The sequence below is a fragment of the Pseudomyrmex gracilis genome, unplaced genomic scaffold, assembly GCF_002006095.1.
Source record: "Pseudomyrmex gracilis isolate BER0280 unplaced genomic scaffold, ASM200609v1 scaffold_47, whole genome shotgun sequence".
Taxonomy (NCBI): Eukaryota; Metazoa; Arthropoda; class Insecta; order Hymenoptera; family Formicidae; genus Pseudomyrmex; species Pseudomyrmex gracilis.
Genome location: NW_018020631.1, coordinates 398,508 through 425,878, shown reverse-complemented (window position 1 = coordinate 425,878; position 27,371 = coordinate 398,508). Strand labels below are relative to the sequence as shown.

Below are 27,371 nucleotides of genomic sequence, written 5' to 3'. Positions count from 1 at the left end.
TAGACACGGGATGTAGGAGAATATATATTACTGGCGACAACATTAAAGTCGTGTCAGCGTCTGTGACGATATTCCGCGGGGATATTTCTTATCCTTTCATCTAGACTTTGCGTACAGATCAAAACATGGCACTCGCCGCGCTTCCGGTTATATTGGGGATGATGACGGCCCGTTTGTTTTCTCGATATTACATCACGGATCAAGAAAGAAATACAGAAACGATCACTGCAGACTTTCAGTGTATAAACTACAAAAATACAATGCAGGAAGCAAATTAATCTTCGATAGCAATATAGTAATCCAGTTTTCTCACCTAGAGATGCGACACGAAAATTTCCAGATATATTTAAAAAAATTCTCTTTAATATGAAAATTAAAGTAATGAATAAGTAGATAAATAATTGATAGAAATTTTAGACGTTGCAATTGTGATAAAATTAATTGCAAATTAGCTTTGACGGGAAAAATGATAATTGAGATATATGTACGGAAATTTAACACGGCAATAACGTCGTCTTTGACGACCCGGTTGGCGCGTTGCAGGCGCTAAACGCCAATCAGGCAAGTTTCTCTTGTACAGCAGCACACTGATAACTCCATTACGAAGCGCAACGAAGCTAGTAGACTTGTTAGACACTTTGAATCATAATATTAAATTGATGTGACACTCATATCAACCTTCTTGTAGTCAAAATAAAGACAACAACGTTCGTTTATCTAGTAATCATAATTTTAAAAATTTATACTTTCCTTCGGTTTTCACTAGTAGTTGACGATTAGAGCGCGTGACGCGCACGAGACGTTTGATTGCTGTGCATATAGAGTAAAGATTTTGATGCAAAGTCACGACTGTTCACGTTGTTACATCTGAAAGAGGAGTCGTCGCGAGAAAGTTTATCCGCAACTTTGCGAGAAAACAGCAGAAGTTAGGTACATTTATCGCCGCTCCCACCGGGACGCGCGCACACGCAATACGAGCAAAGTGTATCCATCATGTGAGCGCGTGCCCGCTGCGACAGGGAACGGAATCAAGTTCGAGACCCCGAGAGCAAGCTTTTCCGCTCGGCTGCAATGAGCAATAGCGGCGGCGGCCTTGTCCAACAAGTTTCGAATGTGATGAGCGAAAAGGCGGAACGATAAAACTTGACACCGCCACGGTGCAAAGTTGGCGAAATGTCCGAACTCGCTTTCTCTCCTGTGGAATTTGCAACTCTCGCGGGTATGTTGCGAGTAACACGGGAGAAAATATTCAGCTCTCCTGCAATGATCACAGTAAAAATGTAATTTCCAACAAAAGAATGCAAAATTTATATAAAATATATGTTAAATAAATAAATATATATATATTTAAAACATATTAATAATAATTTCGAAATATTAATAAATACAATATTTGTATAAATAATTGCTTGTTTTTTTATATATCAATTAAAAGAGAGAGAGAGAGAGAGAGAGAGTAATTTTATTTTACTCTTTTTATTTATTAATAAAAGCAATAATTTACGCTAAAATATTGTTATCGGCGATGACACAAACGACGATATAGAAATAACCGCGGCTTATCGTATTTTATACCGCACGCAGTTACAGTAAGGTTGTCTCCCCGGAGCGAAGACCCGACGTTGCGCCATGCTCATATACCACGGGCGACGTGACTTTATTCAAAGCGGATTCTGTCGTTTACTCGATACACAGGCCGGAGTAATATCGAGTTTGGATTTCGACTAACAAGAGACTGACGCGAAAAGGCGGCTGGCAAACGACAAGCCCCCGCGTAAACAATGCCTCCGAGTAATTAGACGTATAAGACGATTCTTCTCCGACGAATAGATAGTCGCGCGCCGTAGTAGACGAGGCGTATTGTTTTACACGGTTTTAGAACGACAATTCGAAACCAGAGCGAAGACGCGCTCCTTTGTCTCTTACGTTGCGCCTTTGTGCATTCTGCGCAAATTTCAGTTGAGACTCTTTTGTCGGTCCTGCTCGTCCACTTTCGTTCACCTCGTTCGTTATTGTTGCAACAGAATGCCTGCGTTATTATTTACATCCACTTGAATTTTAAACAAGAAAGGAAATTTAAATAAAAGTTATCTTGCAATTGTCACTACGTCATAAATATTATTGTTTTGTACATATGATATCTTTATTGCAATAGAATTTACGTATTGATTACAAACAACCGAGGATCTCACAAGAAACATAGAGGAAAATGAATGTGTTATAACGAAGAGACGATATGTTCGGCCAATCGCAAATTATTGGGGATCCCTGAAGTATTAGAGAACCTCTGAGTGGTTACAGTCCGTGATTAGTCAGACGCGCGGAGCTAAGCCCAGTCGTGTACACCTGAGTTCAATAATTTACGGCCACGCTATTGTACATTTATCGCACAAGTATGTGACACCTTCGAGCAAGCTATACGATTATTACCACATACATAATTGAAGAAACGGATAATTGTGAGGAAAGAGAGATTGTCATGATTAAAATTTTAAATATGAATTTTATACAACATATTATTTACATATATATACATGTATATATACATGTATATGTTTGTTGTATATGTATATATATATATATATATATGTATATGTTTATATATTATAATATTTTTATTAAAACTCTTATGTTTTCCTGAAAAATCTTTCCAAATTGTATTTGCGACAACTGTAGAAACAAACAGAAGCCACTCTATAAAAGTTTCGTAAAAGTATTATATATCATGAATATTTCACGAAATATAACAATTTCAAATTTAATCTAAAATTCTCCGGATCTTGCAAAGTTTCCGTCTAATGAGTTCATTTAAACGCATAAAATTCAGATTTTCCTAATTACGAAACTTTTAGATGCACATAGCTGGAAATGAAACCATGCCGCAGTCACATGATAAATGTATCCATAATTCGAATGCATCTCTGTTGCAATTCGGAGTAGCGAACATCTTGTCATGATGAATTCAGGTTCTACTCGATTATCCTTTCATCTAATTATTCGTATCTTACGCACACATACACACTTATATATATATAAAGTGACTCGGCGTTCTTGTACAATAGTACAAAATGGTCTGAAGTGAAAATATCGTTGCCAAGAAATTGAATTAAATTATATCTGACAAGTGTGAAGGACGGTTGCTACAAATCACGATTAAAATAAAATTGCTAACAGGTATCGTGCGCTGCCTTAACGCGATCTACGTATGTAAAGTAACGTCACACAAAGCATAAGCCCGCGCTGATACAAATGGGTTTTACAACGCGAGCATTATAGCGGTTGTAATTCTTGCGGCCTTCCCGTCGCGACGCCGCGTGCGACGGCGCGGCGCACAAGAAACTAATCTGCATTCGAAATTTCATCCTTGTCGAATGTGAAATGAAATTTCCATCGTGCTGACGTCGTCAACGCGGTGCGTGCGTTTATTTAAGGAGGTTTGCGAGATACGAGACCGAGACTTTATCTTAACATTTATCAAGTTGTTTGTACATTTAAAATTCAGTGGTATTTCATTTCGCGAATGTGATCTTATTTCGCGCGAACGTCCTTACGCGATCGCTCATAAACACATGGTAACGAAAACGCGACGTGAAACGGTCAGAGTAATTCGGCGAACAACCACGAAGTGTACTCGGAGTTTTTCGTGCTTAGAAATTAATCGAAGTTTTGTCCGATCTAATCTACATTTTGTCGCGCGACTAATCTGAATAATGGTTGTCATTTCATCAGTGTGTCACGCTGACGATCAAAAGCTCCGTGATCGCAATTTGTTCGTGAGCGCTTCCACTGTCGCGTTGTAAACGGTAAGGATAGAAATCGTTTTCGTGTTGCCGCGCTCGTCTGACAGAAAGTTTCTTTTTCTACTGAAGAAAAGAGTCCGCGCAGAGCAACTGCATTTGTTTTTTAACGAAGACCGGCCCGGAAAGAACTCTCATTTTCCGCGCATCTCCTCTCCGTTTCAATGCGCAACGCAAAGAATTGTAATAGAACACAGAGTGTTTCTTAATTCTATTTTTTCGATCGGAATTGAAATTAAAACGATCATATAAACTTTATTCAACCTGACAGATTGCGTATAAGCTGCGATCAAGCCCAGTTCCGTCAAAAGTAATTAATTAACTTGTTTGTGCACCGAGAATCAATTTGGATGTCTACAGCTGTTTGTTTGGAACCGCTATTAATCTTTTCTTTCTTATGATAATTTTTTATATATTTAGAAATGTTAAAGAAATTCTTTCTTTACACAAAACTAATAAATACAAACATATTGTAAATTAAGCAAAATATCTGTGATTAAACAAGTTTCTTTGACGATCTTAAAATATATTATTATACACATTTTTTTTGTATCAATTATTAGAGTCTTAAAAAATACTATAACAGAAGTACTCCTGTGCAATAAATAGAGATTATCCCTCATCTTGATAAGAGATTAAATGTTATCTTTCGCATCCCTCGGATCATGAAGTGCCACGTGTCTTATTTTTATGGGACGCAGAGAAGAATGAATGAAGATTTCAAGTAACGAATACGACACTATGGTCGTCTCACTTCTTCCGTTCCTATTATCAGTTACGGCTTTCGAGAAGGACGGCTCGTTCCGATCTTGCTACCGCGGCGAAAGGCCGCGATAAAAAGAGCAACGACCATCGCTCGCGATATTACGAAAGGGCTAGTATCGTAGCAACAGACGCTCTTGGCGCGCTGATAAAGGGTGGGTGGGCTACAATCCCCTCGTGTCTTCAGGTTTGCCCGACCGGCGACGGGTTTCAATGTTTTCCGCTACTCTCTGCCCCTCTTTTTTCCTCCTTACTTCCCGGTTCTCGCTTGAAAACAGTTTCGAGCACTCGACTGTACGCACGATATGCGCGGAAATTCCACGCGATTCCGACGCACCCTTATTTTTATCTTTCCCCATGTTCCTCTCTATGGCAAGGATGCAGCACCGCTGTGATAACTTGTGTCGCGGATAATCGTATTTGGTCGTAACTGAAGATAGGCTTTTTAATGAGCTACATTCAGATACACATACGTAACTGAAGCGCTTCAAAAATTGGTCAATTCTTCTTTGACAAAAAGATTACAAAAATATTTGTGTAAGTAGATTTTACGCGCAATTAGTATAAAAGGTTATTCCCAATGTGTGTGAAGATTGAGAGAATACGCTGCGATATTTTCTTCCGACGGAAATATACGAAAAAGTGAATGTAAAACAAAAAGATAAGGAGCAATCGATAGGTATTTTCTTGGTGTGCTTTTTAAATCAGTTGCACTACATTTTTAACGTAGTAAAGCGCGGTCATTTCGCTTTATCGTCGGCGATAGTGCGTTGTGAAAGTGCAAAAAGTCATAAACTACCGAGTAGAAGAAACATCAGGAAAATACGACTCGCTAGATTTCGTCTAAATCCATGCGATATCGCTTATCCTGATATTGGCAATCTTCGATATCCTGATAGCAACAGATATTACTTTGTACGTGGCCCCTTATGTTTGTTGGAACTGCCATTCTCGATGCATTTATTGAAACTACGTTACGATACAGAAATATATAAAATTCACGTTGCGTCGAAAGAGAATATGTATTTTATAACAAATACGTGTGTCTCGAGAAAAATTGCAATTTATTATAATTGAGTAATTTAAGAAACGAGCAGAGTCATTTTGTTCGATCTTGGTTTGAAATACCATTTTTGCACGCGTGATTCGCTGGAATTCACTGCTTTGCATTTAGACTCCTGAATTACAATCGCGCACTTGCATCCACGATAAGAAAAGACTTTATCGATTGTACTATGCAAATGCGAATGTGCCCGACAGCGTCCTATCGTAACGCTGCTCTCTCATTAACATGACGAATTCATGTAAGACCCTAAAGGATTCATGATGACAAACTTAATAATAGTAGTTCTCTCATTGAGTCTCTGTTGTTTAGTAGGTCAAAAAACAGACGATAAAAACAGTATAGTTGCAATCATGTATGCCGTTCTTATATTTTTAACTGCTTATAATTACCGAACTATTTAACATTTCAGTAGAGAAGTCGATTTCAAAGTGGTTTAAATAGTTTGTAGTTGTCTAAAACTGCTCTAACTTCAGTTCAGGCGCTCAAATTGAAATATCGATTTTGGCAAACACTGTCCACATAGCGAGACGTACATACATATGTAATATACGTACAAACAAACAAATACACGCATCCGAATATTGGTACACAAATTAATGTGAATGAAAAATATTAATAAAAAATATTATTTGAAACATTAATGAAAAATTATTGACAAATATTATCTAGACAAAAATAATTTAACATTTTATAAACTTTATTTTTGAATACATTTTCTACATTTCTGTAATACATAACCTATATACATCTATATACGCCTTCCGAAGTCGCCGTTTAAAAGTGTAAAAAGCGCGCGCGGTTGGAAAACGCGGCTTTAATGCCCGCGGAATAATAACTCCTGCCGTTGAAAATAAATCGTACAAAGCGCTGTATACTACGGTCCTATCCGCGGAACCGTCGCCTTGTCTTTGACGTTTTTGACTAATGATTCCCAGCTTACCTTCCCTCTCTTCCTTCCTTTTTCTCCTCTCTTTTCCTCTCTCTCTTTCTCTGTCTCTGTCTCTCTCTCTCTCTCTCTCTCTCTCTCTCTCTCTCTCTCTCTCTCTCTNTCTCTCTCTCTCTCTCTCTCTCTCTCTCTCTCTCTCTCTCTCTCTCTCTCTTCGTAAACTCGGAATATTATTACATATTCTGAGTATAATGATTGATGGATTAATGCGGCAAAATTACAGAAATCGGTCAGACTTACTATTAAGTTTTTCTACTCGGGAAAAAAACTCGTAATGGTTCTCGTGAATTGAATGATAACTTAATCGTGTAACGCACAAAATGCCTGAGAAACAGTGCATCAAAAATTTTCTGACAAATTTGAGAACAATTTTTTACTTTCGGCAAAATTTCGGAGTAAGAAGTGCGAACAGAAGAGAGAACGAACGCGGAACTCGAGACGGATATATCGCAAAAACAAACGGGAGAGAAGCTCGTAGTCCTATAATGGAGCAGGGCTTCGCTTCTCGAAGAAGTCGTGTTCGATCTCGGAAAGTTTTCAAGACTTCCCGCCTTCTTCTTTCACACACGCTCCCGCTGTTCGCTCGTAGTGGACTCGCCGTCTTCACACTTCCGCCACCGCGTCTTTATAATTCAAGAAATATATCGTCTCGCCATAGGTACTTGCATCTTATTGCACCTTTAGCTTTTCTTTTCCCTTTTTGGTTTTTGTTCGGAGAAATGTGCTGAAACTTTTGCACAAATATTGCTCGTATTTACAGATATAAATTAAAATTTTATCACAAAGTACAAGATTATTAAACAGAAAAGTAGAAAATATACAATTAAAAATTTTTATGTTAAAGTTATTCAATTATTTTTAACATCTTTTTTCTGCAGAAAGTTACACGAACATTATATTCACTAATTTGGCAGACAAAACATAAAATTACTAAAAACTTGGACGTTGTTGCAATGTCATTGAAATATTTTCGCCGAGCAGCGCTCAGCAGGAAATTAGCACGAATTAAGCTTTTCGTTTTAAACGGACCCTGTTTAACCTCGAGGATCATTGATTCTCGTTAAGTACAAATGACAGGAGGAGCTCTTCACGAGTCGTAAGTCGTTACGTCGTTTGGTCGCTTTCAAATCATTCTGTTTATAAATTTAAAACCTGCGCGCTGTACTTCACGGACGGCTTAACGACGATTCTAATGTGGATTATTTTTTCATAAGTTTTACATCACGACAGAGCCTTGTAAGAAATTAAAATTTTTCTCATAGAGCAAGTAAACAGCCTAAATGACAAATTTTTCTTTTTTCAATGCGACAATGTCAAAAAACAAACTCTCAACGTTGAATCCTAATTAAATCTCAATGTTGTTTACGTAGGTCGTACATGTGTATTAAAACCACGTTCTGAGTAATAAAAAATTCACTCGCTAACTGGGACCGCAATTACAGACGAGATAATCATATGCGTTTTATTAAAGCTTGTGTTATTAAATTTCAGGTTTTACATCGTACAATTTATTTTTGCGCAAACTTTTACTTTTTTCTAACTTGAATTATGAGCGATTTTTTGTACATTATTTAAACGCTAAGTTTCAAGGATTTCATTTTTGAGCAGAAGCATTTGTCAGCAAGTTTCTTTTTGCATTGATTAAAATTACAATACTATAATTTTTATTTTTATAGTGCGTAATATCTTTACATTAATGCATTTTTTTAAATATGGAAGTATTATATGCGTTAAGTAAAATGATTACTTGGCAAGAAAATTCCTTCGAGATTTTTATTTCAAACGTAACGCTGCACATGCGCGCATGTACAGGTAAAAGTTTTATTTAAATTTCCGGGGCGTGTTCTCTAATGCAATCGTCCCCATTTTGCAGATAATTTGCACGCAACAGATGAGAAAAAGTGCGCTACTGAAAATATTCACCTTGCAATGTTTTAATTGCTTCCTCGCTTTTTGTTCCTTTGCGCTGAAGTAGCGGCAACAGGGGGTTGTCGCCTCCGGATAAAATAAAAGCTCCAAGCTCGCAGAAGCTCGAATACGAGCGGTGTTCGTCGTTTCGGAAAAATAAAGTCGTAACACTTTGAACCTTTACTCGTCGTGCAATGCGGCCAGAAAAATCTGACAGAAAGAGCACATCTAACACGGTAGAGGACGTTCAACATACAAAAAGTATATATGTATGTACAGAACTTTGCAGTAAAGATATTGCACCTCGAAAAATGGATGATTTTTTCTGTGATTTGTTTATTTTGTGCTAAGAAGATGACTAATGCAAAATAATACTTTAATTTTACACATTACTTATTTTGTAATCTTTTCCCAAAAACTATTTTAGTTTTATTTTTGAGTAAATCTTTTAAAAGTATTATAAAAATTGATACATGAATTGAAGTAGGTAATATAACAAAAAATTATTTAATAATATTTATATTTAAACCAAATTAAAACGCACTCGCCGCACTGAAAGAATTTACTTAAAGTCAACTCTTTCGTATGTCGGAACCTGGTGGAAAGATGACTCAGACTTCTTCCTGAGAGAGACACGATCATTTGTAGGATGTCGATCGGATTGCGGTCGAAAAACTGGGACGAGCAGACGAGCTTGAAGACTCTCTTAAATTTCCGAAATCCCGTACACGCGGTGTACACACGACACGCGGTAGTCTGCTGACTTTTCGAAATTGTAGGCGGGCTGGCTGCCGCTCTCGCCGGCGTAAAATAAATCAGAGTACAGGGTGAGAGATCTAGCCGACGATATATTCCGGCACGTCTGGTATATTCCCTTCCTTAAGTTCTCGTTGCCTCCGGTACCGACGCCGACGCGCCTCTATAGATTTGGCTCACGTCGAAGTCAGAGCATAGAAGAGAGAAAGAATGAAAGAGAGAGAGAGAGAAAGAGAGAGAGAGAGGGGTCTCCGAGTCTCTCTCCATAAATCTTCGAAGAATTCCTTACCTACGGCAACGATACGCAGAATCCGAAGTTCCCGTTTCTCTCGCGGAACAAATGCAAAAGTTAAGTACCTTCCAATTATGTCGAAATGATTGTGAAACCGATAATTGAAGTGAACTCTAGAAAAATAACTTTACGAGTTTTCGCACGGTTACTTTAGCAGTAACGAATTTCATAAGTAGCAGTATGAGATGTACTACAGAAAATAGTGATATAACAAAGCAAGAAAGTTACGTTTGTTTTACTAATAATACTAATATTACTTGTGTATAAATTTAATTTAATTGTTACGTTAATTATAAGGCTACTTTTGCTTTTTTAACAAAGTTAGAAAAATTTATTGTATAATTTATTTATTTTGTTTCAATTGACTATAATGTGTTATGATTTATTATACTTGTTGGGGAGACAAAAGAGCATTGCAGAAACTTTACAACACACTTTTGAATATGTATGAAGAATTGATGAACTTTTACATTATACATTTTTTCGACGTGTAATTAAGCCGATTGATTGCTTACTTATCTCATCTCTCTTTACGGTAGATAAGAAATGTGCGTTATTACAAAAACTTGTTTCGTCGAAAAACAAGTTTCGTCGAAGCTGTAACTGCGCGTCCGCGAGGGCTGATATCCCCCGAGAAAAATATATTACGACCATTTCTCACTATAAAATGGCGTGAATTGTGGCCCCAACAATCGTTTTGCGGTTATAGAGATTATGCAAATACCGTCTCGCTGACTATAAACTATGGAAAATTTAACAATTTTTCACCATGCGACGCACTCGATCTTGCTTGCGCTTTTATAGCTATGCATTTGTATAATAATGACGACATAAAAGGATAACTTGAATCCTTTACATTTTGTTCTTACTATCGCCACTAAGCGATATTCTCGCATTTTGAGTAAAAAACCTAGAAAAAAAATTTTCAAATAGAGACAAATAACTAGAATTATTTATTGAGTATGTCGGTTATATGATATAATATGTCAAATTTTGCTACTATAGAACGCAAACTTTCTGTAAAGTTTTAATTTTTATCCATCTTCCTCCACTTATATTTTTCTTCTTATTAATTCTTATCTGTGATTATGTGACAGATTACGTGCGCGCGTATTGTTACAGTCACACACATAGTGTACGTAATATACATATATATATATATATATATATATATATATGTATACGCAGTAAATGCAGATAAAAAATTTCTCAGAGACTTATAGTGAACGATGTATAAAGCGAGTTACACTTTAACGACTTCAACGTAAACTGAAAATGCACAATTTGTGCGTTGAAGAGTCTCTGAAATTACTTGCAGATAAACAGAGATTGTAACATCCGACGTAATATCTTCTTTCATTATTTTTACAATATTTATCATTGTTCATTATTACACCACGCAAAGATAAGACGAATGAGAAGAGTTTTACGCACTACTCGGTTATTGATCGTAAACGTGTGATGTTTGTTTATCTTCGTGACATCTTGAAAAAACAACATGAGCATTTGTAAAGTACACGAGTACCTTGGCTAGAAAAATTCTGCATTGGTTACAGTCGTTACACATTTACGAACTTCGCGAACGCGTTTAATATTACACAAAGTTTCTCAGTGCAAGCATAATGAAATTTTTATCAAGTTGTTTTTTTATATTATATACTTTTAACACAAGTTGGCAAACAGCTCATTTATCAAAACTCATTAACGAGAGATTAAAATTTATCTTTATCATCAAAAAATTTCTCTGTTTCACAGAGAAAGACAAATTCTTCTTAACATGCAAGATTTTTTTCGAAATGTTTATAGTGATCTATTACACACACAGAGAAAGAGAAAAAGAGAGAGAGAGAGAGGCAAAATGATTCAGCCAGAGTATCGCCTTCTCGAGCGAAACTTTATAACTCGCGATAAAAGAAGGAGAAAACTTAGCAAAAAGCTTGATATTCTTTAGCGCTCGATAAGAGCCGGTCTCAGAATTTTTTTTCGCAAAGTTCGTGATCAGTCTATACGTCGCATTTATTATTATACTCTGTTTATTATATTATATATTCTACATATATATACTTTTACTTCTTTTCAAGATGCTGTAAATCATTAAATAACTAGAAATTTAAGGGCAAAAAGAGTATAAAAGAAGAAAACAGATATAAAACAGATTATAACCGTGAATGTGCCCGAGGTTTTTGTTTTTGTTTTTGTTTTTTTTAATTATTAAGCAAAATTTTTTATTAAACTATACACAAGACAAATTTTTAGACAAAAAGACACTTTTCTGTACGATGTTCAGAGAAACTTGTACAACGAGCAGCCATCATAGAGTAAAAGATACACAAAAAAGATACACTTATTTTATCTATTGGTTTTATTTATAGATAAACGTCTCACTTTTAAATAAAAATTAAATAAAACTTTTAGATAAAAATTAAAATAAAACAAAACATTTAAAGCAAATATTTTAAGAACGATATCAAGTGAGACACGTAGCGTCTGTCGCTATCGCAACGTAAACGGTAAAATGTAAGCACATCTTTACGAATTAAAGATTGAGGGAGAACGTGAACATTGAACATTCAATTCACGAGTCTACAATATTTTATTCCCGCCATATGTTTCAGGAGCACCTGAGCGAGAGGCTGTTTAATTCTGTTCGTGTCTTTCATCAATCTGACTTTAAAAGGATCAGGCTAATTCAACGCGCCGTTATTTAATTCCGGATTAGGCAGACAATCGCACGAGAAAAATCCGCTCTTGAAGTACTTCTCATCACGGATTTGGATGACTGACTATTTCGTCGAATTACCGGTAAAAATTTATAATGCAAAAAATTTGAATACATATAAAAACACATATGGATGTGGATAAAATAAAATATACGTAATTTGACTAAAATTACACAGACTTTAATTATTTTATTATAATAAAAATAATTTTATTGTAACAATTATATAGTTGAGAATAGTAATTTCGTCACCTGTGATAATAGAATCTATATAGATAATAGAATAAAACTGCGGCTTATGACAACAATTAAACATTTTTACTCTCGTGGATATTGAATGTTGACTAATAATTCGACGCAAGATTATTCACGCATATATTAATTAACCAAAATATATTATTTATTTTCGCAAATTTTAAAATATTTCTATATTTTGCTGATAATATAATACTCCATGGTGAGAAATACTAATTTTCTTATAACTTATTCATAACAATAAATTATTTAAGTGCTTAAATTATATCAAAATAAGTATTATATAAATTATTAGTATCTGTCGAAGGACAACATAAAATTGTAAATAAAGTAATAAAATATATACTTTATTTTATCTCTTGTGTCATTGTAAATATTTCTAGTTATTAATATAAACCCTTTATTATGACTTATTAATACTCGCTGAATTTATCGTTTATGAAATATCGAAATCGCGACGTGAAACATCGGGGCGCGCGACGGTGGTGGAAATGTATATGAGGTTGGATTAAAATCACGGGGATCGGACTTTCGTAAAGGCGTATGAATCATCTCGCGGCACAGCCGGAGTCTGAGATAAGAATGGAAACGATGATCTCGCCTAGCCGGGCTGTAATTTACGTTTTTACGGAAGTCGGGGCGCGCGGGCTCTTCTCCGGAGTGAGCGCGAGTCGAGGAGGGTGAGTTAGCGCAAGACAGCCTAAGCGGCGGGTGCAAGAAAATTAGCAACGTTTGCTCCGCGTAAGAGTTATGAGGGCTTTGTAGCCAAACTACTCATGCGCATTAAGGGTCATTACAATGCCCATAAATTGCGGCCACTGTCCGCCACGATATTTATGTTATCAATTCTCCCGAAGCCAAGGGGGGTAAGCATAGATGGTGTCGAGGCTCTTAGGCACAGCAGCGCCAGAGTTCATCACAACACGCGAAAGCCGGTATCTTCGATTCTAATTTCTCACGTTGTACAAATATATATCTCGCGATTGTATATTTTGTTTTTTTTTTTTCACTTTTTAGTCTAGTACAACATAATATTTGTAATATTTGATAACATAAATTTTTAAATCTATTGATCTGTTGATTCAGAAGATCTGTTGAGCGAGATAATTTTAAAGCCGAGTAAAGTTCACCCTGCGGTAGTAGACGAAAATTCACATATTTTCTCTGATATGATCCTTTTAGACAATGTTACGCGCGCCGGAAATACGATACTCGCGTTTCTCGCATTTTCAATATATAGTATACTGGAGGCTTTACTGCAGCGCGCCAAGAAACAAATATCTATATTACGAAGGCAACCGTGGGAAAGGTCTTTGTTCGAAGAAATGCGTTTCATTTACGTGCAACTTGCTACAGTTGAAACTGTGCGGATGTCTATCTTCGTTTTCTCAAAGAAATATTTAACATGTTTGGTGACGAAACCAAATACTTTGTTCTTTGAAACAATTCTTACATTAATAACATAGCGCCAGAGATTTTCACGAAAAGATTCCCTCCTAATCCCGGTATCTCTGTCTGCCGCTATTGAGGTGAAAAATATATTCCATAATTAAATTTGATTACAATAAATTCTACAAGATTTGTTGCTACTGTTATGCATTGTGAACATAAAAAATCCATGCATATCCGCTAGTTTAGTTTATCGTTTCTTTTGTGTCACATAACTGAATATGTAGTTATGTTTATGTTGTATTATAAGTGTGTAATAGGGTTTTTTATTCTGCCTTTATAATATATTGTATATATTATATATTATATGATATAGTTATTTTTGCAATAAAATGACAGAAAATATAATTTTTTACAATAGCATTTTTTTAAATGATGATTAGTATCAATTGTAATAGGTAGTAAGCCAAAAGAAACAATTTGTGTCGCAAAACAGAAATGCGCGCGCGCATAATAAAGAAAGTATGCATTTTACTCTAAATTTTCTGTTTTTATTTTCAAATATATATCGGAAGCAGAGTAAGAGAGAGAGAGAGAGAGAGAGAGAAACATCGGTACACCATCATGTACAACGCATTCCTACTCTTTAATGTAGTAGAAAAATGTTTTCATGGTTGCGGAAGTGCTTGAACGAGGCAAGGCAGGTAACGTAGCTCACGGAAACGTATGTGACGCGAGTATGATGGTAACAACGCAGGTGTAATGAATAAATCCCGAAGTTTTTCGGGCCGCGGAAGTTGCAGCCGCGACCCTATATATCCGCCACCGCGCGCGTTGAAAAACGAAATAACGTCCTTCGGCACGTTCGCAGCGGCTGCAAAAATTCGACTGACATAGCTGTGAATTTACGGAATATTATTGATGCGCTGGATTTGTTTGTACCGTTATGTAAAAGTACATATTTTTTCGATATTTATTTTTATCAAAACAAAAAATAAGGTTTTAAGCGTTTATTTGTTTGTTTATCATATCCATTATATCATGTAAAAATAGTACTTCTGCATTGAATTTTCAAAAAAACCTTGGAAAGCAAGTGTGCGATCGCTTGACATAAAATACAGCCGACATGACATATATGTTATACTCGAATTATTTCATTCTTCTCCCACTCCTTCAAATATTTACTTTTTATTCTATAAAAATATAAAAATACAATATACTATATACAATTGACTATCACATGCTATGCTATAATATAATTATGACTGTAGATCTTAAGTAGCCATAAATTTTATTTATTCTATTTACATTTTTTTGGACACTGAATTTTTTTATAATCATACATATATCATTGTTGCATTCTAACAAGCTATTGCACTAACTTCAAATTACATTTTAATATACTTGAGCTATGTAAACAGTTCTATTTGCGTAACCTGTAACAGAAGATTGCGTCGTCCGTGATGTTAAACAACATGGCAAACTGAACGAAGTAAAGGCACATTATCGAACGCGTTTATCAGTAGGTTATTACGCAAGAAGATGCATCTGCGTGCCACATGAAAACGATCTGTTCCAGCGCTATCGACGTATCGGTAACGAGATATATTATTCAACAAGCGAACACGCGTCTCTCTTTGGTAGTTTCGGTCATTCCTTGAATTTTTGTCACACATATTATTCTATATAAAAAAACTCTGATGTAAGTTTTCCCGACATCATTAACTTTGCACCATATTTATCTTTTTTTAAATGCATCGATATGTAGTGACTGAACTTGGTTGCATCTATCGATATGTTTGTAATATTTTCTTTTAATAGCAAACAAAAAACAGACTTTTATGCTTTTTTTTGTCTGATTGTGTATCTTACTTTTCTATCTTTATATTAACGATGTTTTTTCTTGTACGAAAGAACCGCAATCTAACTTATTGTTAGTCGGGCACGACGAGTTGTGCAGGCAAAATCGAAGAAATTATTTATTTACTCTTTCTCTCTCTCTCTCTCTCTCTCTCTCTCTCTCTCTCTCTCTTCGGCATATCGGAAGTTACGCGTACGCACGCGTAATCTTTAGAATCAACAAATTGTTAATTTTCATGTATGATATAATTTTCGACGTATTACTTTTGAAATATAAAAGATATATGTACATACATGTACGTAACATATACATAATTACATTATATACACTATCTTTTTATTATAAAATAAATACAATAAATTTACATTAGATACAAATATTCGACGGATCTCATCAAAGTAAACACAGTTCGTATCATGTGAATATAAAAATTAATCGCTACATTGCTTTTCGCGTACATATCGCAATGTGTCGATATAGGTAGAAGTGCTCTGCAGAAATATATGTATACATATAATTTGCAACTATGTATTAATTCGACGTAAATTATGCGGAATTTTGCGATTCAATGAATTATGCGAATCGCAACTTCTATACTCTGAATTCCTCGCTTTAAATTATAGACAATCTGTCGCAGCAACGAGGTTTTAATGTCCGAGTTTTAAAAAAGTTTGTACAACATCAAATCGGTGTTGGAAAATCCAAAAAATATTTGTTTCTTTTCAAATACAATGTGAAATCTGTGAATCAAATCTTTTAGTAACCGACAGAAATATCAAGTGTAAAATTTGCTATTACACGACGTCTGCTTTTTTCGCGCGTAATCAGGATTTCCTTTTCGCGCCGGAAACCTCAGCGATCCGAAACCGGTGGATTTGATTACTGACCCAGTGGCACCATTAGCAGCTTAATGTGCATCCTCAGCGCTCCTTGGCGTTTCAAAAACTCCCGGTTTTCGTCCCGACAAAATAGATCGTTTTTGATATATTTCTGGCTGTAAAAAAATGAGGATGGAGGACTGCATCTTGAATCTTCAAAAATGAACACTGAGGCAAGCTGAAACGTGGTTTCAGCTTTGTTTGGCGAGAGAAACAGTTTTTACGATAAGTGACAGCGCAAGAAAGAAATTGCAAATAAAACGTATCTTTAGCGAGATCATGTTCATGAAAATGAGTCAAAGCGGAGAAATATAAGACTAACTTCTACGACAAGCTGTATCTACTTTTCCGAGATTTAGTATGTCTCGTTTATGCAGAAGAACACAATGACACCGGATAAACCGGAAATGTTAAAAAAATATATATATATATATATATATATATATATATATATAATTCATTTCCATTCTGCAGGATGAGAAAGTTCCTCGTTTATATGCGTTATTAACTCAATTAATGCGGCGCACATATATATGCACACATTAATAATCCCTCGAAGCAATCCACTCGCCGTTTGCATCATTGAAACGTGTATCTTTTTACCGCAGACCGGATGCTCTGTCGCGACGGTCCGTGGAAAAATTGCAGCGTCGGAAAAGTGTGTTACTCGGGACCAGGGGAGGATCTTGCCGCGCGAAAGAAACAAGGTCTTTTCCAGAAACAATTTCTTGCGAGAGCGCGCGGTTGGTCGTGAAAACACGAAGAAAACAACCGCACGGAGCATTTTCGTTCGTAGCAGTTTTAGATATGATTAAAAATGAAGTTGAGCAGTAAGAAAATAAATACCTTCCATTACCGTAATCCCGGAAATGGTGGAACGTTGTTCGCGCTGCGAGATTACATTAGGGGAAATATCCTCGAACTATCGTAACTGTTTTCGAGCATGTACCTCCGGGTTTTAGTTAAGACGTCGGACAGCGCTGCTGCGACGTATCTTTTTCATTTGGAAAAACGTGGAAAAAGAGAGCGAAGTCTGTGCAAATATTTATAGTACTTTGAATTACAGCAGAATGTGTTAAACAAATCCAAGTGTAGAGCAGTTGATTAACTCGGTTGACTTGACCGTAGATTTTTCCTAACAAAGTTCGTAGTCAGCTGATAACAATGTATACTGAAGAAACACCATTATGCGCGTTACATGAAGTACTCCGGGTCGGGGATAGATGTAGAAGAACTTAGTTTCTGCCTATCCAAATATTTGCGCATTTCAGTTCCCGGCGATCATCCTGACGTGATAAAGAATATCCGTTAAAGCTTATTGCGCCATTACGTAACACAGCAATTATATTAACACCGATCTCACAAATACAAATTACGTGGGAGAAGAGTGGGGGAGATGTTCATGCTTCATTATTTCTACTAGTCTCCGGTAAATAAATTGCGTGAGTAATAAATCGTTCCGACGAGTTTTCAACGTTCGCGCGCGCGCTCGCGGTAGAAAAGTATAATGAAATTGACCGTAAATCGCGGCGATTCCACGTATGGCCGATAATTTGCAGCTGATAAAATCTCATGCTCCATAATATATCCGCCAATAATCCACATCTATTGAACGCGCGGTAAAGTATTAAGCAGTCGTGCTAAGCCGAAGAAGAAAAAAGCGTAGAATTACGACAGGATAAATCGCAGATTACTTGCGTGGCGAACAATTTGCGCTCGTCGATTTTATCGACGAAACACGCTCTTCCAGGTGTGCGTGCGTGTTTGTGCATGTGTGGGGAAGCCGTTGCCGCGATCACCTCGTCGCTAATGTACGCACTTCCGGCGACGGGTTAATCCAGCCGTGGATCGGTCCGCGAATATGCAGCCCATTAAATGTCAAGCGAGTCGAACGCGGAGCGGCTGAAAATTGATTTCCTGCCGTCAAAGAAAAGTGGTAGATGCGCGAGAATCCGTGCGGGTCGTTCGTATAAGCGATGGAAGTCATTCAGATATTCGTGTGACGTCGCGTCAATAAATTATTTTTCAGAAATGCAGTTGGGAGAAGACACGGCGCTGCGCGGAGTGAGTTTTCGACCCAGATTTTATTTATTTATTTTTTTTTTTTTTTTTTTATTTTTTCCTATCGCGTAAATAATTTGTTTTCCTTACATTTATAATTCATTTAAAACTGCGACAACTCATCGATCGCCGGATCTTCAAATATAATCGAAGAGATACGGAATCAATTGTGAAACACTCGGAACACTTGTGGAATATTCATTTGAGAATATCGCCTCGCTGCTCGCATGTCGGTACAAAGATCGCCGGTAATTGCTCCGGTTTGCTTTTCCGTGCAACATCGGCGATTAAATGTCGCTAATACGGGAAACCCATCGCTTCGAACTTACCATTCTCTCCACGACGACGTGCGCGCACACACACACACACACACATCCTTTGTAGCAACCGCAATTTATGCAAATCGAATACGATTGCCGATTCGACAACACGAGAAAGGAGAGGACAGATTGGTTGCAATTTGTTATTAACTAAATCCGCGATGCACTCGATTCTTGCGGAATAAATCGGTTTCTCGTCCGTTTTTCTTTTTTTTCCTACTGTGAGTACACGTAGTTGAGAATGCTGTCGAAATGCGCTTTGCATAAAAAACGCAAGTTAAGCTGTTTCAATGCCATATGTGCCGTCAACGTCTCAATTAAAACAAATAACGACAGACGTCTCGTTTAAGTACCAATCCAGTTATTTTCGTCTATTTGTGTTTGTTTAGTAACTGAGAAAAGCACGTAACTCTTGCAGTTTATTTTTTAAACAATTACGCGCCATATAATTTGAATAAAAATTAAAGAGGAAAAGTGTTCTTGCAATATATTTAACATTATTTTTGTGGCAGAAGATTTATATCGTAATATTTGAGCTTTATAAATTTGAAAATGGCGAGTTTTCGAGTTCAAATAAATAAATCAAGAAAAATATGTGTATGGAAAAAGTTGCATCGTGTTTCGACTCCTCGGAAACTTTTCGATGATGCTCAGTGCTCGAAAATCGAAGCTTTCATTAAAAACTTACGGAAACTAGTCGGGTTTCGCGCTCGCACGAGCGAAATTAATTTGTTTCTTGCCGCAATGCGAGCGATATTATGGGAACTGGCACGAACCACCGTCGTCCCCTGTAGTTCCGAGACGCGGATTAATAAAAAATCGTTTCCAGAATTGCCTTCTCATATCGACAAATCTATAACCTCGTTTAATTTATATCAATCATGTGAAATAATACATGTTTTCCGGTTGCAATTAAGGTACGTCGAGATCTTGCAAACTAGATGAATGTTATTTTGTTCGATATATCGTCATATGTGATACGGTCAAAAGTTCATCGTAATTTTAAAATAACCATCTGTTTTTACTCTGTCTTTTGATAGAAACGACCATATTGACCGATGCAATGTAAAATATGTAAATTTACGTTACAATAAGTTCTCTAGTATGATTTCTTGAGGAAAAAGAATAAACATTTTCAAGTACTCTCAATAATTATACAATTTTTTTAATTATAAATAAATAAATTTCAAAATTTTTACAAAAAATCTATTTTACATAAATTTATATAAAAAGTAAATTTTTAACAAGTTTGTGTTACTAATTTGAAAGAAAGTTTCCGGATTCGACATTTCAACAATATTGAAGAACTTTACCACAAGTATGCAAATGCTTCTCGACACATGTTGACTTCAAAAGTAACTTCCTCTCGTTGCAAGGGCAAATCTCGGTGTAACTGACCGGAATTAAAATTCGCTAACCTGCAACGCGCTTTGTGTATGTGTGTGATCCCAAAAGAGTTATTTCGAGAAGCGAAATTCTTGACGTTCTGATAAAATAAGATCAAAACATTGCACAGCTGATCTGAATAAAAATTTACGAACTTGTTAATTTATCAAAAATTTTGAGCATTTTATGAACCGTTATTAGAAACACAGAAATCTTTACGATTGCAACGTGATTGTGTAGTAAAAATCAGTTTTTTTTCTATCAACAATCTAAAATGAGATAATTTGCAAACCTGCAGCGCTAATCCTGGAGGACTTTCACACATCTCTAGGACAATACGATGACGACGTTGTTGTAACACGCCCGATGAACAATAATGCCGACATTGCTTATCTCACCCTTCGTTGAGAATGCACGTGATTCGACGATCCGGACACAAGTACCGGACGCGACCGTACGGACTGAGAGACGCCGGTAAACTGATCGGGATCCTGATGGGCCTTCCTCCGCGGAGGAGACCTCCGGGTGCAGGATGAGGCGCGCAAACTCGCCGCGAGCGCGAGCGCAAGCGGGAGACCGCGGTAAAACGAGTTTAGAGAAAGCGAGAGGGAGAAGCTGGAGGAGGCATGGCCGAGCCTGATTTAATCGCAAAGGCGGCAGGACATCACTGCGCGGGTGTGTGTCGCTTCAAAGGATAAAAAGCTCCGGTAATTTGCACCCACAAACCAGGATAAACGAAGAAGACAATCCGCAGATATCAGCGAGATCGCGTATACATCAAAGATTACAGGAATATATGCGATAGACGATGTTGATAAAGATAGTGAAAAATATATAGTTCAATCTTACAGTAAATCAAATGTCAATGTGTGTTTTGTATAAACAAAAATTATTGATATTTTCATGTTATTGTAATGTCGTTAGCATTTCAAGGGCTCATTTTTTATCAAAATGCATTATCGATTCCGTATTTCGCCTTTGGCCGTTCGTGCTGTGTTACTGTTATCGAGATCTTTCGAGGTCCCGAAAAAGTTTGTACGTCGTTTTGTTGATCGATGAGCGCGGCCTTTATATTCGGGGGCAAAAGACGCGACGTTGATATTAACTTCCCGAGGAACTTTTTAATTTTTGTTCGATTGATATCGGCCGCCCTTGTGCAGTTTGTTGAAAGGTGAATAAAGGTCGAAATGAGTAATGATGCCACCATGAATGCAACAATGGAAATATTTTGCTAACAAAAGGTTCACAAAAAAGAAAAACAATAGAATTTAATTAAATAACAATACTATCTGAAATATGTTTAACAAATACGCGAATATTTAAATAAAATTTGTTTAGTATCTTTTTCATATTTTTGTGATGTTGCTTGAAAATATACCGTAAAAACATGTGCTCATTTATATAACTCATTTCTTTTTTTTTTCTTTTTTTAGTCTCAAGTTCAGAAATTTGTTGTTTGTAAAGATTGTGTGAAAGACAAAAGAAAACTTTTCCAGTTAAAGAGTCAGAAACGATGGAAAGTTTGAGAAGCTCTTCGGCCTGTGACAATTGAGGAATTACTTCAATGCGCTGTTTTGCTTCTCGATGTCCGCGCGAAGAATGATTTAAGTTTATCCTTCAACAGAGAATTTTGTCCGCGAAGTAACTTATGTGCAGTTTCTAATCTTGTGTATTTCGTTATTTTGTTTATAATCCTTTTAAAGTTGCAAAACTAGTGGTACCTGTATCGAGTCCAGCTGTCACTTTAAGTGTAACATGATATGTTTTCACGAGTAATTGAAGAATTTGAAGCCAAAGCCTATTTACTCAAAATTGATGAAAATCATCATTTGTTGTTGAATATTTTGGATTTAAGCAAATATTAAGAATTTAAAATATTTCTATTTAAACTTTCAGTTTCTAATAAGAAATGGGATTAGTTACTAGGTCTGATATTGTTTTATTAATCAATATCGATTATAATTCGAAAACAAATCTTTTACATCTATCGTCTTTATTTAGTTACTTATCGTTGCTAACAGGCAGCTAGTTACTTCGGATAGTCTGTCAATATACGAATTTTTTTCTCTCATCCGATCAGAACAATAGCTCGCGGTCAATCCAAGAAATAAACTAGTTCGCGAAGCACAAAAGTAGATGCGGAGTGCAACGAGCGAGGATCTCCAGTAGATACGGTAATTGAATCGACCTTTATCGCTGTGATGTTGAGAGCATTGTTCTCCGGTATCTTCTATTGGATAGCGAGATTTGGTGCGTTCCCATGATTACCGTCACGGTGTGGGGTAAAGGTATCAAAGGCGTCCTCGTTTGAGGATGCGATGGCAATGGTGTTACATTTCCTCCTGAGCACTGCACGCACGTTCGCGATTTCGCATTCAATTTAGGAATACTTTGCAACAAGCTTTATAGAGCAACGTCGATTCACTATTCGCTGATTTCGTTTGCATCTACTGATAAATGAGACAGAACATTTTGATGCTTAGAAATGCGCAAAACATATAGTTTTGCAAATATATATTTTCAATTATTGTATCTGTTATTACATAAAAATATTACAACGCAAACAAAGATATTATTTTGAAAACTATTAAATATATATTTCATATATTACAGTAAAAAATGCAGTTATAGCAAAACATTGCGAGAAAAATAGTTTAAAAAATTCTTTATAATTTCGGTATAAAGAATTTGCATGTATATCGCACATTCGCCATCTTTTTTCGCGAGATCGGAATTAACTTTGCTATTATTTAGAAGCGTTCGACAAGCTAACCTACGTGACGTCTATGAAAAAAGCGAGAACCTGCGTTTGCTGTTGAAAATCACTTTGCCTTGGATCGAGTATAGATCGAACGACGGGTTAAGTGAAAAATGAGTTTGTAGCAGAAGAAGGATAAAGGAGGGTAAGAGCAACTAAGTGAAAAATGAAACAAAGCTAAATTTGTTTGTTCCAAAAATCTAAGGACGCGCAAAGAAAAGGTTTCATCTCGAAAGAGACGCGCATCTTGATGTTCCCGGTCCGGACGAAAATTCGATACAAGTTGCGAACGCAAAACCGGCGACGTTTATCTCGGTGTGCTTCTCTCGAGAAACTCTGATTATCCAAAAAGTCGTAATCGCGTTAGCGCGCAGCTAAGAACCGTGTCATTGCCGCCTGAAAATTAGAAAATCGTGAGCTTTCAAGGATGTACTTTCTTATAAGAAGAGCAGAGCGCGAAAGAGAAAGAGGTCGATCTATTCTTTAAGAATGCATTTTATAAAGAAGCAGTTGTGTATGGTGTTTTCTTGAAGAACTCCATAATTACCACGATCATGTAAGGACCAGGAAAAGTCACTATTGGAAGAATCTAATTTTCCTTAATTGTTCTTAAGACATGAGATTTTCATTTTAAAAACATAATAAATTTTAATTGTAACAAAATATGCAAATATTGACTTGTTTATTTATCGTGCCTCGACACGTAACACAGAATTTTTAAATTATACTCGAAATATATTATTTACCTTATTCGCCTTAGACGTGTTTTGTATGTCACTTTTTCAATACTCTAAAAACCAATTAAAAATGTATTGAAACTTTAATGAAACTTTCTTCTACGTCTCTGCGTTTTGTTCTGCTTTCGCAAGTATGTAGATACATGATATGCTCTTGCTTTAATTGTACACTACAGTTCTCAGGGGAACACATAAATACATATACATATGTACATATACATATATATATCAATATATATATATATATATATATATGTATCGGAAAGGATTAAATAGCATTCAATTTTAGCTAATATTTCAGAGCGGGAGACTTCGGAAAATTATAACTGCTTTGTGCGGTGATAATTATGAAATAATGGCAAATTACGACTGTGTCATGATCATAAATTTCTAATAAACGATACGAATTTGGTATTAATAATCTCTCTTCAGTACGATGATGCTCGAAATGGTCGATTGCTCCGACATTTTGTAATTAATAAGTAATAGCTATTTATAGAAGCGTCGATTTCATTTATTATGAAGTAGCATATTTTTGCAAATGTAATTGCTATTGGTATGTATATTCTATTATCATAAAAAGAGAAATATGTTTTAATGTGTTATTGTATCTATGTCAACGATTAAATTATTACCTATAATGTCTGATATTTTTCAAAGTTCTCTTTTTGTTACAACGACAGATGACAAGAAAGTAGTCAAAGAAAAACCAACGTAATAAACAATTTATCATGTTTTTAATCAAAGAAAATATACTTTAACCCAATTATACATAAAGAAAGATTTCATATTTATAGACATAGAATATAAATTATTTTAAGTCAACGACTGCTATACTGCTAAGAATTAAATGATGTGTATTGCAGATGCATACTATTATATAATGAAGCGTGACTAGATGTGCCACTGTGTTTTGCCGACTAAATCTCCTTTCATGTGCTTTAACCACGTATCAATTATACATTGTACGGATTCCTATGCCACGTTTCCGAAGCAGGAACTCATAAAAGGCTTTTGAAGTAAAAAAATTAATTAATTCAGATTTGCATGGTTTTTTTTTTAATTTGAATGTAATGTAATGCAATCCAATTCTTCAATCCACCGTTATTTTGTTTTATGACTTTTTAATTTTTTTTATTTGAAATATCTTTATAAAAGGAAATCTTGAAATAAAATTTCAACAAAAATTTCGTTGGAAATATACAAAATAAAATTTTATCACAGCTTAATTTGCAGAAAATTTGTTGTCCACAAAGTTTACTCAAACATGGTAGAATTGCATTGTGTACAGACGATACACACTTTTATCTCTTTCATACTCTTTTTTTAGAATAAAAAAACTTAATACAAACTAAAAAGAAAGATAACAAAATATACTATCAAATATATTATTGTTTGATCAACAATAAATAATGAAATTATTATACAGACGAAAATTGTCATATGTAACCCTTGAAAGTCATATGTAACTCTTAAAGAAAACTCTTGACAGCAAATAAAACGAAAGCGGCAGTGAAGATTACTTTTTGATGGATGACCGGAGACGACTCTTGCATGTCATTAGACGAGTGAAGATACTAGCAGCAACCTAATTAATTCGGTACTGTGATGTGCTCCATTCGCCGCTATTGTTTTGTGTGTGTATAATAATTATATGAATAACGCGTATTCTGTGTGTAGTAGGAAATCGCAAATTAATTCCAAAATATTATTAAAGAGAAGGTTGCAAGAATAAAATACGATTCAATAGAGAGCACTGTGATATTTTCCAATTTCATCTTCATGTTTCATCTGTTAATTTACGTTAATATGTTACAGACCATTTTTATGCAAATATGACGTATTCAAGAAAGAGAGAGAGAGAGAGAGAGAGAGAGAGAGAGAGAGAGAGAGAAGTTTATATAGTTTATATAGTTTACTTTTAGCTTATGACACACATATTGAATTGAACACCACATATAACAATTATATTGTTTAATCAATATACAAACGATTAATAAGTCGATTTTCACATGACGCTTTTCATAGCATTTTGTCTCTCGCTTCCAAACGATGCAGAGGTATAAAATAGAGAATTGACAGTAAATTAAATTATCATCCTCTTGATACTACCGAGGTAGCTGCAGATAATAATGGCTACGGATAAATTATGACACTACGATCGCGGGCACTGGATTATGCAAAACGTACCGTGCGATATCGGAAAATATGCGACAAAATTTTCCATACGCTTCTTCTTTCCGTCAGAAATATTTTCCCGGCAATTTGCATTTAATTCGGACATTACTTATCGCCGAATTTGCATATTTGATAACCTTATGTAAATTAATTTAAAAAATCCATGTTTGAGTAAGATTAGCTGATAGTTTTTTTCTGTTGATCAGTTTTTGTTGTGGCCGGGACAAAATTCATTGCGTTGAATTAATTGACGGTAAACGTCGTGAAAAAAAGGAACATAGAACAAAACCCGCAGAAACCGCGCGTGGCCGGTCGATTCCGACACGCCTCGAGACGAAACTTCATTCAGCCCCGTTCGAGTTCGCGCATAGCGATACACGTATGTTGTACAACGCTTCAAAACTGCGGACTATAGCAATTACCGGCAGCAAGAGCGTGTCTATGCTGCAGCCTCGTCGCAGTGAGTTAAGCGACACCGACCTCGCTGTAAAGTTTCTTTGATGTTACCTTGAATAACTTCTGTGTACATGCACATGTGTATCTGTCTGTGTATGTAGAGTAGAAGACACTGAGATTTTGGTTTGCAGGAGGGAAAGAGAGTGAGGTTGTATGCTATCCGTGCGCCTACGGAAATTCGTAAAACACGACCGCAAGAGTCGGGTGGGAAAGCTCCAAGAAAAATCCATTCTATCGATGAGATCGGAAACGAGAAGACTTGTTCTACTTGTTCCACTACATGGAATTCGGTCTCTCTTCTTCATAAGATGAGTTCGATATATACGTCGAAACAAGAATAGCCAATATGCTCCAAGTACCGATAGCACAAGAAAAAAAATCATTGTACTAAAGATAAATGAATAAGATAGGAAAATAAATCGGATTAAAGTTCTGACTCTCGCGCGCTACATAGATCAAGCACTGCAAATGGACCACTACACGTATAATTACTTGTGTTTTGCATTTAGAAAAATATTAAAGTTCACGTAGAATTAATCAGAGTTTACAGTTAAAAATATACTCAGTCTGCGAATTTAGTTTAATGTGTGAAACTTGTGAGTTCAATTTTCGTAAACTTATGATGTAGAAAACTTAATTTATTTATACATTTTTTAGTTGTGAGATATTGGTTGTTAGGAACGCTCTCCTAAAGTATCGAATTAATCTCTGGCTTTCGAATTTATTCTTGCATAATATTATGAAGTTACGTCTCTCGTTTGACTTTTATATAATTTTGCTACAAAACGTGTACACCGAGGAAATTAATATCACTACTCTTCGCGCATGCTCTTTCCTTAACGTGAC

At 35.9% G+C, this 27,371-nt stretch overlaps 1 protein-coding gene across 2 annotated transcripts in view; it reads right to left on the bottom strand.

Annotated features, from left to right (window-relative positions):
- Positions 1 to 20,852, bottom strand: part of LOC109853374 (lachesin-like) — a 55,116-nt gene extending 34,264 nt beyond the window's left edge. For both annotated transcript variants that reach the window (XR_002250107.1, XM_020425443.1), the window contains exon 1: positions 20,689 to 20,852. The gene's annotated coding sequence lies outside the window, so the exon portion shown is untranslated. The remainder of the gene's footprint in view (positions 1 to 20,688) is intronic.
- Positions 20,853 to 27,371: the final 6,519 nt, after the last annotated feature.